The following is a 13,405-nucleotide window of genomic DNA, read 5'->3' on the forward strand; positions in this document are numbered from 1 at the left end:
GAAGTAACACCAGGTTTCCTTAACAGCTGTTCAGAGCAAAATGTTTTTATTCATAGAGATAAGCATCTACAATGACAATTAGTGGAAAATCTCTAAACACTTGCAAATATGTATTTTAGGTAGTGTGAAATTGCTGTGAGGCATTTGCAGACCCATCGATTGTTGTTGCTTTCCTGTAGTTTACAGGTAGTGTGTGTTTTCAACAGTGGCAAGAAAACTGTTAATTCTGCCAACACAAGAGAAGAAAATCATTAGCTTGGACTTTTCAAAGGACACTGAAAGTCCTGTTCTGTGTAATAGGTATTAGATACCTAGAGGCCAGATTTCTAAAAGTATTTTGGGCCCTGAAGGATGTGTATGGCCATGTATCAAAGGTCACCAAAGCAATTTGGTGCCCAGTAGCACTGACAATTTCTAGTTGGTGTTTACCATACTTGTGAGGAGTGATCTGTGTCCTTGTCCTCTGACCTATTAGTATCTGTATTACTCTGTTGTTCTTACCCAGCATTCAGGAACCTCTAGATGGCCAAATGTATCTGTGAGATGACTTTCAGTGGGGCACAAAAGGATCGGAGACTGAGTGTTGTGGTATCTTTTGAGAAGCAGCGGTTTCCAGATCTAGTTCCCACTCATTTCTGAACTCAGCAGGACTTGGGAATCTCTGCTCACACTGAATCAAAATATTGTGATATAGGCATCATGCCCCTCTGAGAGGGACTGTATCTCACTGAGTTGCCTCAGGCATGCTTACCTCTAGTTTGGGAAAGAAAAATAAAATTTGGCATTTCCTTCTTGAAATCATGCCAACTGCTAATCTAACCTAGATGTCACCATTTAAATGCAGACTGCAGAACAAGCTCAGAAATACATTTTACTTAATGTAAATCGCAAGTGAAGGGTGCAATTGTATTGAAACACTGGTCCATGAACTAGACCTACTCCCTGGTAACATCTTTAATTGCCTAAGCTAAATCCTATGGGGCTTGTGTGCCAGAGCTGTATGCAATGCAATGCAAAAGTGCTGCTATGTATGGACTTTCTTTGCTCTAGAGATCTCTCAGCATGTGTCTGAGATGATCTTGAGGAAGGTAGTGCTGACACATTTTGCTTGTACTCTTTGTACTACCTACAGGAAGAGGGAGGAGGTATGGAACAATGAGGCTAGGAAATGAGTTGTTCATGTGTGGTGCTGCAGATTAAGTAGGCTGGCAGCCTTGAGGTCTCAGGCATGCAGGCGTTTTGGACTTTAAAATATCTTTCTTTTTGGTCTGCCAAAGAAATGTACTGGCAGTGCAGTTTTAACCTACAAAACAATTCTGTACTGAGACTTTTGTGGGACTCCATGCCTCTGTGTGCAGCTTATAGGTCAAAAATCTTTTCTCAGATTCTTGTTGCAAATTCAGTGTGAAATCTGGCCCCTGGGGGTACTTCAGTGAAACTGCTTCTGAGATGATGCACTTGTCTTTGCAGGGAGGAACTGCAGGAAGGAACTATGGCTGCTAAATCAGGCTTGCAGTTAAATTCAGTAGCATCCTTAGTTTTACCTTCACAACCTCCCTCCTTGATTTGTCTTTCCAGGGTTATTTCTGATTTACAGCAAATAAAGGGAAGCACTCATTATTGAAGACAATACCATTGGATAGCAACAACTGGTGGCTTCTTCAGCTTGGGATAAAGTTTAAGTCCCTTTGGACATAATTTCTTTCATTAGTTTGCATCATGCAAGATCAGTCTTCAACTGCCGTTTGGAAAGGCTGAAATTTTGCAGTAAAAAAGTAGTAGTATGATTCATTAACCTGTATCAATGTTGTTACAATATTAACTTCACATGGATTCCAAGAACTCTATACTAGTTTTGTGTCATCTGATGTGCACTTAACTAACACTTGGAACTAACTGGATTCTCTCATTGTGATAGACTGGAACTGGAGCAGAGAAAAGCGAAAAAAAAAAATAAAAAGTAGTATTTTATAGTGTGTGTGATTACTTTATATATAAACTTAGTATTTTATCTACATATTTATATACAGATGCATTAAATCTCTAGCTCCTACTTAAAGGCTTAAGAAAATGTTTGTGCAAAAAAGAAATTGGTTAAATATTTGAAATGAGAGGGTTGAGAGAGAACTCCTCTGCTGTATCTGAAGTCTTCCCCCACCCAGAACAAGGGGAGACCAGACATATGTAAGAGTTACCTGGAGTTAAAAAACAAACAAACAAACAAAAAAACCCAGAACTCTTCACCAAATAACATCATTTTCCAATTGTTCTTCGTGTGTTTAAGTGTAATCCAAAAGGATGCAGGACTGTTCTTTAAAAACATTCCCTTTACATTTATCTCTAGAGAAAGTTAAAAAAAAAAAAAATCAGTAAATCTTAATAATCAACAAGAAGAAGAATATAAAAAGAAACAATAGTGGTTCCTCCCTTTCTTCCTCCTCCCTTTGAGTATGTGGACAAAGTCCCCAGCAGCATTTTTGGAAAATGTCAAAGCTCAGACTTAACATAATTACAGTCTGAATCCAGCACAGAGGGCTGTACAGTAAGGTAAGCTCACACAGCTTTACAGTGCAGTGGCTTAATAAAGCAGTGCAATACCCCCTGAGAAATTTCTTGTATTAAATGTTATATTCAATGAAATGTTTTTGATCATTTCACTGTGTAAATGCTGTTATTTTAATAATCAGAATAATATTTAGTGGAGAAGAAAATTTCATGAGAAATAATAATAATAAAAAAAAGTGTTGATTCATTGTGAGCTATAGACAGAAAATCCCTGTATTTAACTCTTGTGGAACATTACAGTTGAGGTCAGAAAGAAGGCAAAGCACTGTTCAGTAGAAATATAAGGGAAATCTGAGGTAGGCAGGGGACGTAGGCAGGCACCTTCTTATACAGTGCGCCTTTCGACTGTCTTCCTCCTTTCCCCATTTCCTGCTCTTGGAATGGATTCCTCGTATTGATTAGGTCAATAGCTGTTACAGATTCCCCCCCGCCCCGAAAGGAGCAGGGATTTCTGAGGATTGAGAATCTTTTAAACTCCTGGGGCAGCAGGAGTCATTGCTATCTTTTTAGTGGAGCTCCTTCTACTCTTCCAGTTTGTTCTGCTCCTGGCAACGCTGTCTGCCTGGCTTCTTGCTTGCAGCAGAAGAAAAAGAAAAGATATGGTCAGCTGTTGCATGCACCCCAAATTTGCCTATATTAAGAATATAAATTGATGCAAGACTGACCCTAATTTTTCTTCAAGAGGGATGCTTTATATTGTTAGTTCCACCCATCTGCATGCACTTCAGTAATTATCCCTCTTTAGAATAAATAAATAAAAAAAACAAGTGTCATTTGAAGTTTTCTAGTCTTGATAAAAAAGTCCCACTCATTAATGGGAGAGGTCCCCCTGACTAATTTTGTGTGGTCAGCTGGGGGAGTTCTGGTCTACAGTTTGTAATCTCCCTGACCACTCCCAAAGAGGGATTTTTGCAGAAAAACAAATGACTATTGATTATAGTAACCTTGTGGTCTGTGGCAGATGCAAGAATCAAGGAGATTCATAGCAAAAGTCTCTTCTCTTTCGTCTCTTACGTTAATGATTTATTTCAATTGGAGCTATCTGAAGAGGAACTGTACAGTTTGGCAAGTAAGCTGATGTGCCGTAATTAACGGAGAGCTAGGCTGTGACTATACTAATAAATTATGTCTGGGACTGTTCTCTGATGTTGAGACATAGTGTCACGGAACAGTCTATGTCCGTGCTATTAAACTCGCTTGTCCTCTTAAACAAGGTGGAGACATCCAAACTGCCTGTTGAATTCCCTGTATACTAACTCTCCAACTCTGCTTGAGAATTTTTTAGGAGAGTGCCAGTTAGCCTGGGCTTAAACTGTGGTAGGGACTATTTTAATAATTTAGCAGTGTAGCCAAATGAGTTTGAATGCTCAGGAACATTCCCCTTTTTAACTTTCTGATAAAGCTTTTGTGTGTTGTAAATCAATGTATTGCTCACTTTACAGGAGCAGTGCGGTATCCCTAGAAGGAATGTTTCCATTATAATGTGGTGTGTGTGAACCTGCCGAGCTCAGTCAAACTGAGGCAGATGAATCCAGAATGGAAAAAACATCTGCCAGGTAAGGTGGTGGTTCTGCCGCTGTGGAGTGCTAGAGGAAAAACTCTGCTGCTCTCTGAAGAGTTAACGGGTTTTCCTTGCTGGGTGTTCCAGTCCCATCTCATTCAGGCTGAATACCTTTGAGCTATCTTTTAACCATCTTGCAAGTTCACAGCTGTCCTGCTGGAATACGGATTCCTTCCACTGAGGACAAACCTTATGATCTGAGAAGCTGCTTGAAAAAAGGCAGAACCAAAGAGAAGACTGGCCAAATCATCTCTAAAATAGATTATGGTATGCATATGTGACATGGTAGAGCATGGTAAATAAGAAACAAATACAATCTGTTGTGGGAAAGCTATGTGGGCTGTTTCAGTATCACTGTAATCACAGCCAAGTGACACAGCCATCCCCCATGGTAACTCACATGAAAGCCACACTTAGATAATTTCCTTTATGCTCTTCACTCTTTAAATGATCTTGTTGCTTGGTGAGCTTCAAAAATTCAGATCCCCATAAAATTAAGATGCACTAGTTAAAAACAAAAAGGCCCTTCCTTTTAGTGAAAGAAAGGGCAGGCCTGCAGTTACAGTGCTGTTTTGAGAGCAGGAAATCTAAGTTGACTCTCCAGTGATTTGGGGGAAGTATCTCTGTGCTTCAGGTTGTATGCCCGTGAGAGCATGGCCTGGCTCCTAGTGCAGGCATGTCCAGCCCTCTGCAGAGTGGGTTCTTTAGTCACGTGAGGCCTCTAGGCACAGCTGTAATGATGAAAAAGTAAGAAGCAGGTATATGTAGCTCTCTAGATGGTGGGGATTTGGGGATGTGCAATTCTTTAGACTATTTAGAAAACTCTCCCTGGAGGAATAGGATTGTATTTAGTTTTCTTTCTTTCATTTTGCAAGATACCTTCTCATGGTTTTAAGTTAAGAAGAGATTGATGTTGGAAGCTATTATATGACATAGTTACTGGTAATAGCAGGGGACTGAACTCAAACAAAAGGCAAAGGAGGTCATGATTACTCCAGTGCGACTGATTCAGCTGTGTATTTATTTAGATATAGAATTTAACCACTTGTCTACAGCTCTGCAGCACTGAAATCTTGCAGAAGTATGGTATCTATATTGCCTTAAAAATGAGATGCAGCTATAAATGTATGCAGCTAGATGTGTGCTATGAAATATTCAGCACGCCGCTTCTGTACTGCAGAGCATGTTGCTAATGTTGGTGTAACAGTGTCTCATTTGATTTCACACTCAATATGGTTTGTGCTAAATGAATATGCCACATGGACAGCTGATGTCTGTCAGTAGCTGGCTTGGGGACTGAGTGGTGAGTAAAGGTAATTCAAAGAGTAATTAGATTCCAATTAGTAGCTGTTAAGGCATCTGCCTTCTCTAGCTTGTTTACCCTTGCAGTGTTATGCAGTCTTCCCAAATGACAACCCACAAACAAATTTAATAGGCACTGTATGTTTCAGATGACTTGGAGCTTCTTGCTTCCTTTTTTTTTTCTTGACGTTTTGCAAACTGAAGTATTCAGGGCTTTGGCTGTGACACAGGAAGCACATAATGAATAATTTCAGCCATGTATAAAGCAGAATGCATGCATATTGATAAGCACTATCATCTCTCATATTCTTAAATCAGAAGGCTGTGCCACAGGAATATGAAGGGAAAACAGAAAAAGCTGCTCCCACCTACCTTGTGTGCCTATCCTGCAATTAAAGCTTATGATGCATGCCCACATGCACAAGAGTTGTTATTATCTGCAGATAGTCCTGTATTACTTCACTTCTCCAGCCCTTTTCTGAATTTGCTGTATGTGCCATGATAGCATCTGAGTGACTAGCCTGAGGTAGTGATGCCTGCAAGACACTGAGTAGCTCCAACTCTCTCTGGAGTCAGTGGAAAATAAGATGGTTCATCTTTTCAGGGGAGGTCAGATCCACAGTTATGGTGTTACGAGAGCACGTGTGTATTGTTACATAGCAAACTCTAATGCCTGAAAGAGAATTACTTTGTGTTCAGACGTGAGAAATCTCTTATCTCACACATACTCTTCATAAAGCTATGAATATTTTTGTTTTCCAAGTGCCTGAAACCACTTTTGGTTTCAGCATTTTATAGTGCCTTCACTGATAACAGGACAAACTGAAGTTGCCAAGAGTATAGGTCTCCTAGTCAAATACCCTTTCTGATAGCTGGTTAGGGCCAGTAGGTTAGTAACTGTTAAGCTGTCTTTGTGCTAAGAAGGGATCTGCCTAACCCTATGTTATTTCTGGGCAGAACAAAGCATGCTCCAGTGTCTGACTGGCTGCTCTGAGCTCAGTTGCATTTGGGCATGTGTGTCTATGTGTGTGCCTTCCATGAATCACTTCATCACGATATGTCGTTCACGACACTCAACCCAGTTACTCTGAGAGCGGAGGATTCAGTTCACCTAACTGTCTCTGGTTGTTTTGGTTCCCAGCATATACTGACTAGCTCTCTGCTCTCTCCAGAGCTATGGAAGGACCCTATGGTGACTTGGCTCAGATGTATTCGAGACATAACCCACATCTGATTAAATGAATCTTGCTGTCTAGAGCTTCAAGATCCTGAGAATGATAAACCTTCTAATCATCAAGCGAAGACATGAAATTATGTAACTGAGTTCACCTGATGACTGCACAGGGTAAGTGTGCAACTGGAACTAGAACTGGTCCTTTATCCTCTTTGATCTGGATTGATTCAGCCTAATTTCTACCTATATTTCTGAACTCTGCCTGTTCTTTTAATGAGGCACTTTTGAAGGCCTTGAGTGAGCCAAAAGGAAATAGCCCCTTCCATCATCATAAGCAGGAACTCTATCTAATGTTCTAAGTAAATGCAGTGTGCTGCTACGTTTCATAGGCTCCACTATAAATAGGCCTGTGTCCCTAACACAGCAAGCTGTCCCTAAACTTTGCTGCTGCATATAGATTGCTGGCTTGGCAACCAGCTGTTTTTGTGTACTCAGACTTTGGATTCACTCAGGGATAGAAATTGCCAAAAAGCTTAATGTATGTGGAACAAAAACTCTCTGATGTAATGGGGACAGTAAAATAATTATTTAACAAAAACTATACTTTTGTAAGTACTTTCAAGAGGACTAAAATGCTTTCCTACATGTGGTAAGTACTGGCTCTCTTTTCTGATCATTAGAAGACTTTTTCTTTTCCCCTTCTATTCCCAACAATACAGTCTCAGTCTTTTGCCTTTTAAGTAACTGGACTGACAAAATAAAAAGTTGTAGTTAAATGTGTTGTTTGCCAAGAAAGTTGTTTCTACAGGAAGAAAAACTCTATAGAATCTCTCAGGACTCTCGCTTCGACAGCTTCATAGTTAGTTCATATGCTGCTATTGTTTATCAGCCACTCCTAAAACCCTGCAGGTCACATTCTTGTAATAATTTTAGCTTCAGGTGCCTACAACCTGGAACGCTTGGCTATGTCAGTATTCATATATTAAACATGTCTGGGAATGTTCTCCCTCACTGAGACCAGCTGGCACAGAATAACCGATGCCCAACTATTAAACTATTACAGCGTCCCAGAAGAGGGTGGTTGCATCCAAACTTCCTGGGAATAGTCATGATGGGAGCTAACTCCTGAAATGTGCCTGTAAGTTGTTTGTGAAGGTGCTAGTTGCCCTAGGCCAAAATAATGTTAGGGACTTTTCTAACAGTTAAATGTATAGAACGTTTCCTGGTGCTTTTTAATTTACTAGTACAGATATACCCTTTGTCACTGTCAGGTTTATTGGGTTTTTCAAACTACGGTTGATTTTTCTGTCCTTTGGTAAGGTGGTATTGGATCTAAACCCACAATTGGTGTTCCCTTATAGACATAGGTTTGGTTTGAGTATATACTTTTTTTTTTTTTTTTTTTAATCTTAACTGTAGATTTCTTTCCTAAAAGTTTTGGAGAGAATTGTGAAAGCCTTTCCTGGTGAAATCAACAACATTACCTGCTTCGTTTAGTAGGTCACTTTCAGCACTTATTATTCACACTAGTGTAGGTTAAATCAATATCAAGAGATTTCATAATCTTGCTTTTACGTATGGCTTAAGTTCCTTACTTCTAAAGGCATGAGATAACTTTCATTGTGTTTTGAACTGGTGTGTCATGTGTTAGTTTCAAACTCATGAGGCTTACTGCCTCAAAAATCTTATCAATGAATATTTTCATACACTGAAGATATCCAGTGCCCAGCTTTGGATACTTCACGTTTTCTCAGTGTCAGTGATTTAACCTTTGCTTGAGCTTAGTCTTTAGGCTTGTAACTTTGTTCCTATTCTTTTTGTTTGTTTGTTTCCTTCTACTTTTATTTCAGGATACAACCTTAAGATTTTTTTTCCAGCTCTGGATCTCTTCTGTTCAGCTGTGGGGAGACACCAGCAAGTGCAGCTTTAGGTGTTTGAGTTCTCCAGCCAACATGAATTTCTGCAGTGGGGCTTTTACACTGTTCTTAGGAAAACATCAAGGATGGGAAGCCTGGCAAAGAGCAGCGAAACAAAGTACTGTCTCCGTTTTGTTTTGGATTGCTTCGGGTGCCTTTAAAGTTCAAATACCTGTGAGTACTTCTCAGTATGGATATGCCAAATGGCTGAGAGGAAGCATAGCTTTGTAAATTGGTATCGAAAGTGTTTCCATCTTGCTGGCACTAATTAAAAAGTTTTGAGAAGTCAAAATTCCAATTAAGGAAATATCTAGTGTCCTCGGTAGATTTTCTTTTTTTGCATATGAAGTAGTAACAGCCCAAGACTTAGATCTTAAAAGGTATCTAGGTTCCTACATCTGACTCAACTGTACTGTGAGTCAGGAGCTGGAACGCCTATAAATATCCGGGATGGATTATCTTTTCTTAAGCAGGACAAGGAAGGAGTAGCTCTGAGCATTACTGTAATACAAATACTTCTTTTGCACAGGTAAAAGCTTAAATGTTCATAAAGGAGTCTCTGAATTCCTGACAATGAAGGAATAGAAGCAAACACAAAGGTTGTCTGATTTATTTATTTACTTATTACTTCTGCCTATGGAACAAAGCAATCTGGTATTACACAGTTTTCTCAGTATCTCAATGTAATGGTCACCATCTAGGGAACAAATAAGGACAAGGAATATAACATTTTTTATTCTATCTTAGAATAACCCTTTAGGAGTCTAAATCAAGGAGGCTTAAGGGAAACTCAAGATTGTTATAAGCAGAGTGAGGATTAGGCAGCTCAATGAAGAAAGAATATGCATTTGCATCAGTGTAAGTTAGGCAAATTAAAAGAAAAAAATGTCCATATATGGACATTGATTTGACTTTAGGAAGACTGATCTAAGTCAAAACATCAAGTTTTTTCTTGTAGCAGTTCAAACTTCCACCATTTCTCTTAAACTCTGAATCTATAATTGATAAAATGCTTCATGGAGATTTTCAGAGGAGTAATTTTCAGTCTTTTGATTTTTTTAGACTGAAATGTTTGGACCTCCATGTAATGAATTTAAGCTAAGTTATTTTCTTTTAGTTAAGTAGGGTTCATGCATCCTTTAGAATAGTCTGTGGATGCTGCAGGGTAAAAAACATTGTTACAGCTCATTGCTTTCTAGCATTTCGGGAATCAAGATGTTAGTGTAGATGTGTTCTTTTTTAATCTGATGGTTCTGGTCCAGTCTTTTTAAACAAAATACCATACTGCTTGTAAAAGCAGTTCCAGTCTGTAAAGGAACTTTTCAGCTGTAGCAGCATTATACATTTTCCTCGTGGCTTTTGGTATACAGACCAACTTATGATACACACAGAGATGGGGAATCTGGTAGCTTCGTTTCTCATATCCTGGAATAGCTCTTCGGGGGGCCAAGACAGGACTACAAATAAAGTGCATTTTTCAGAATAGCTTTTACTCAGGTGATGAAAAAGTGTTTTCCTTCTCTAACTTAAATGGGAATGTGCTGGCTTTAAGCTGCACTGCACTTGCCTTCATCCCATCTCAGTATCAAGACCCATATTTACCTTGAGAGAACAGTAAGCTGAGAACTGGGTGAGATGGATTTCTTACTGTGCAGCTGCATACACAAAACTAAATTAACTAATCAATGGGAGAAGCCATGCAATCAAAATTAAACATTTTGCAAGTGTTTGCATGATCTAATATATATCTTTGAAATGCATTTTTTGATTAAAGAGTAGGAAGCAACAAAAATGAGCAAAACAAAAGAATATCTTCCTCTCAAGATTGTGGATGTATTTTTAAATCCGATGCCTCTGCTGATTCATATTGCTAACAAAGGTATTTATGCAGCTACATTGTCTTTTCTGAAGAATGAATAAATATGGACAATGCAGTGTTTTAAACCAGTCATTGTTATCTTCTGTGACAGAGTAACTGCATATTTGAGAATAGTTATTTCTGCCTATATATTTTTGTGGGATTAAAGTTTAAAGTTATTTTCCAAATATTAATGTCTACAAAAAACAGGCATAAAATAAGCAGAGAATTAGAATGGATAGGAGGCTGTCAATAAGAATTATTTTGTCATTGATTTTTTTCCTCTGCAGTTGCCATTGTTTCAGAACTTTAATTTGCATTTGTTGTTTCTGGAAAGAGATCGTAAATTAAATTTGTCAGTGGGAAGATGTAAGCAAAATTTCAAGGTTTGCTTTCAAACTAGTTTTACAGAGCAAAAAATATACATGGTGCTTAACACTGATGGCTAGAGAAATGCACTAAAGCAATACCTGGTTGATATTTCTAAGAATTTTATTTCTCTTCATTTTTACAGGTCGAACTTCCACTGTTAGCTCAGAGAAATAGGGAAACTGTATAAGATAAATGTGTTTTCTTACTTGTGGAATCAAACTCTTAATGAACATTAGAAATGAGAAGTCTTTAGGTCTAACAGTCTATGCTGGATCATAAAGGTTGACAGTAATTAGTACAATAATATTACAATTAGGGCATAAAATCAGAATAAAGTATTGTTTTGCTTAATCACTCATTCTGATCTGCTTTATGGAAGATATTCCACAATAAGTAAAATCTCACCTGGAATAAAATCTCCCACTTAGCTTAGAAAATATTTTTGATCCTTTTCATGAGAGTTCCATGAACATCTGTAGAAGAGAGTCTTACAAGTACACTTCAGGCAGTTCTTCTGCTGAAAGAGCTGTTGGAGACAATTTGAAATCCTGGGGTATCAGAAATAGGTTAGATGACCTCAGTTTTTTTCCATCCTTATTCTCCAACTGTCTATTAATGATTAATCATTTCTCAAGGACTTAGATTATATCATTTATTTCTCTTTTTCCCAAGAAACTTTTGCTAGCAGAATACTATTTTTCTTTTAAAATTTGCTCTTTTCTAAGAACCATTGTTTGAATTTTTTCTGTAGAGTTCTACCTACTTCCTTTGTCAGTTTTTTCTGTTCCTATATATCAAATCATATTTTTATTACCTGAAGGTTGCTGCCTAGGTAAATCCTGTGATGTTTCTGCAAACTGTCTGGATAATGGCTAGCACAAAAATGGTGAACAATAGAAATCAGAAGATAGGTATGTGCAAGTAGTTCCAAGAGCCTATCCTCATATAATCTTGCTAACCAAAGAAATTACTTTTTGAGGGTAAAGAAAAAAAAAATGTATCCCACATATACCATTAAAAATGAACTGGGTGGCTTTATGAGAAAGAGTATTAACTACTTTTGTCCTGCCTCTGGAATTTATCTATTGTTGCCACAGAGGTGCAAATTTATAGTTGATCAGGTAGGACCTGGAGATTTGTCATGGAAAATCAGAGAATGGAATCAAACTCTAAATAGCTCTTCTGAGGTGAATGTGCTTTGCTTTCCCTCTCTTCAACCACCTGTGTAAGTCATATTTCATAATGGTTGTAGTGAAGATTATCTTTCACTGTGTTCTGTCCTTGGGATTTTTATGGTCAGTGAACTCCTTGGGTAAGATTTTCATCACCAGTTCTTTAAGCTTTTGAGATAGATAAAACAGCATGAAGGTGCTCTAGAAACCTTGGTTTCGGCTCTGAAGGGGCAGGGAGTGAGGGGGAGAGGGGTTTCTCTAACGTAAGCACTACAGAGGACAACTTCATAACTTGTCTTCCAGGTACCTCCATGCAACCCTTGTGTCTGGAGAGGAGATGGCCACATCAGCGCAGCGCGCATTGCTGTGTGAGATCGGGGTTACGCTAGCTGTATCTGTTGTAGGTAATTTAACTCCCCACCTGTGAGAGTTGAAATAGCAGCAGCTGTTCTAACTTTTCCACATGAACAGAGTGTGATCAAAAGTTATATTTGGAGTCCCTGAACTGCTCTGAGGCATGCCAAGATTATTGTTTTAGATATTCATCCAAACTGTTCAAAACTGTATATACAGTGGAGGATGTGAATTCAAGTACTGCAGTGGAGACTGTATGAATGGACATCAGGCAGACTGGACTTTTCTGCGAGTGCAGGAACAGACTTTAGGGCAACGGGCTGCATACAGCAAGTGGGGGATGCTGCTATGATAAGGGCTTGCTCTAACAAGGGCCTTTTTTTTCATTTCCATGAAAAGCCAGTGTTACCACCAAATGACAAATGAACACAAAGATACTAGTGAAGCTGAAATACTATGGGTTTTTTTCTCACAAAATGATCTGCTGTCAGGGACATATGCAATGTTAAGCACTTAAATTTAACTCCTTTTTTGAACTATGTTCTGGAAAGGCCTGCTTCTCTCTTTATTGGCAGTACAGGAAGACCAGTCCTTTAATTTGTCACCTTTCTTTCAGGCGTAAATTTGGGCAGAGTGAATAGCTCCCTCTCCCTTGTGTTGACATTATCTATCAACCTGGCAGAAAGAGTATAGAGCTTTTGGCTCCACTGGCACTTTGCAGCAATCTAACTAATGCACAGTAATTATCCTGCTGTCAGAGCAAAACTCAACACCTTTCCATCCTAAAGGCAGAGCTTTAAGGGCTAGGGTGAAACCACTCCAGATACCACAGCCAAAAAGGACTGAAAGTCACCTGGATTACAACTTCTGCTCACCACCTCTCTAACAGGCACAGGCAGAGTGTCACTTAGGATGTCTGCTAAAGCTTTTTACAGCTTATCATGGAGGCGGTAGTGGTGAAACTGGTTGTGCTCCATGAAGGACAGAACAACAGACATGTCCAAATTCCACATGGAGCTCTGTGGACCTGCTTCACACCCATGTGGGAAAAGCACTCCGGGCACAAACAGAGGCTGTGAAGTGCCAGGTGGCGGCTTCTCCCGTACCAGTGCCGTTGTATCTTTGGAGCTG

At 39.0% G+C, this 13,405-nt stretch overlaps 1 long non-coding RNA gene across 1 annotated transcript in view; it reads left to right on the top strand.

The window, feature by feature from the left end:
- The first annotated feature begins 8,254 nt into the window (after nucleotides 1-8,254).
- Nucleotides 8,255-13,405, top strand: part of LOC135327628 (uncharacterized) — a 35,777-nt gene continuing 30,626 nt past the window's right edge. Inside the window, exons 1-2 of the long non-coding RNA XR_010388031.1 lie at nucleotides 8,255-8,692; nucleotides 12,224-12,324. This is a non-coding gene — a long non-coding RNA (uncharacterized LOC135327628). The remainder of the gene's footprint in view (nucleotides 8,693-12,223; nucleotides 12,325-13,405) is intronic.

The sequence above is a fragment of the Dromaius novaehollandiae genome, chromosome 2, assembly GCF_036370855.1.
Source record: "Dromaius novaehollandiae isolate bDroNov1 chromosome 2, bDroNov1.hap1, whole genome shotgun sequence".
Taxonomy (NCBI): domain Eukaryota; kingdom Metazoa; phylum Chordata; class Aves; order Casuariiformes; family Dromaiidae; genus Dromaius; species Dromaius novaehollandiae.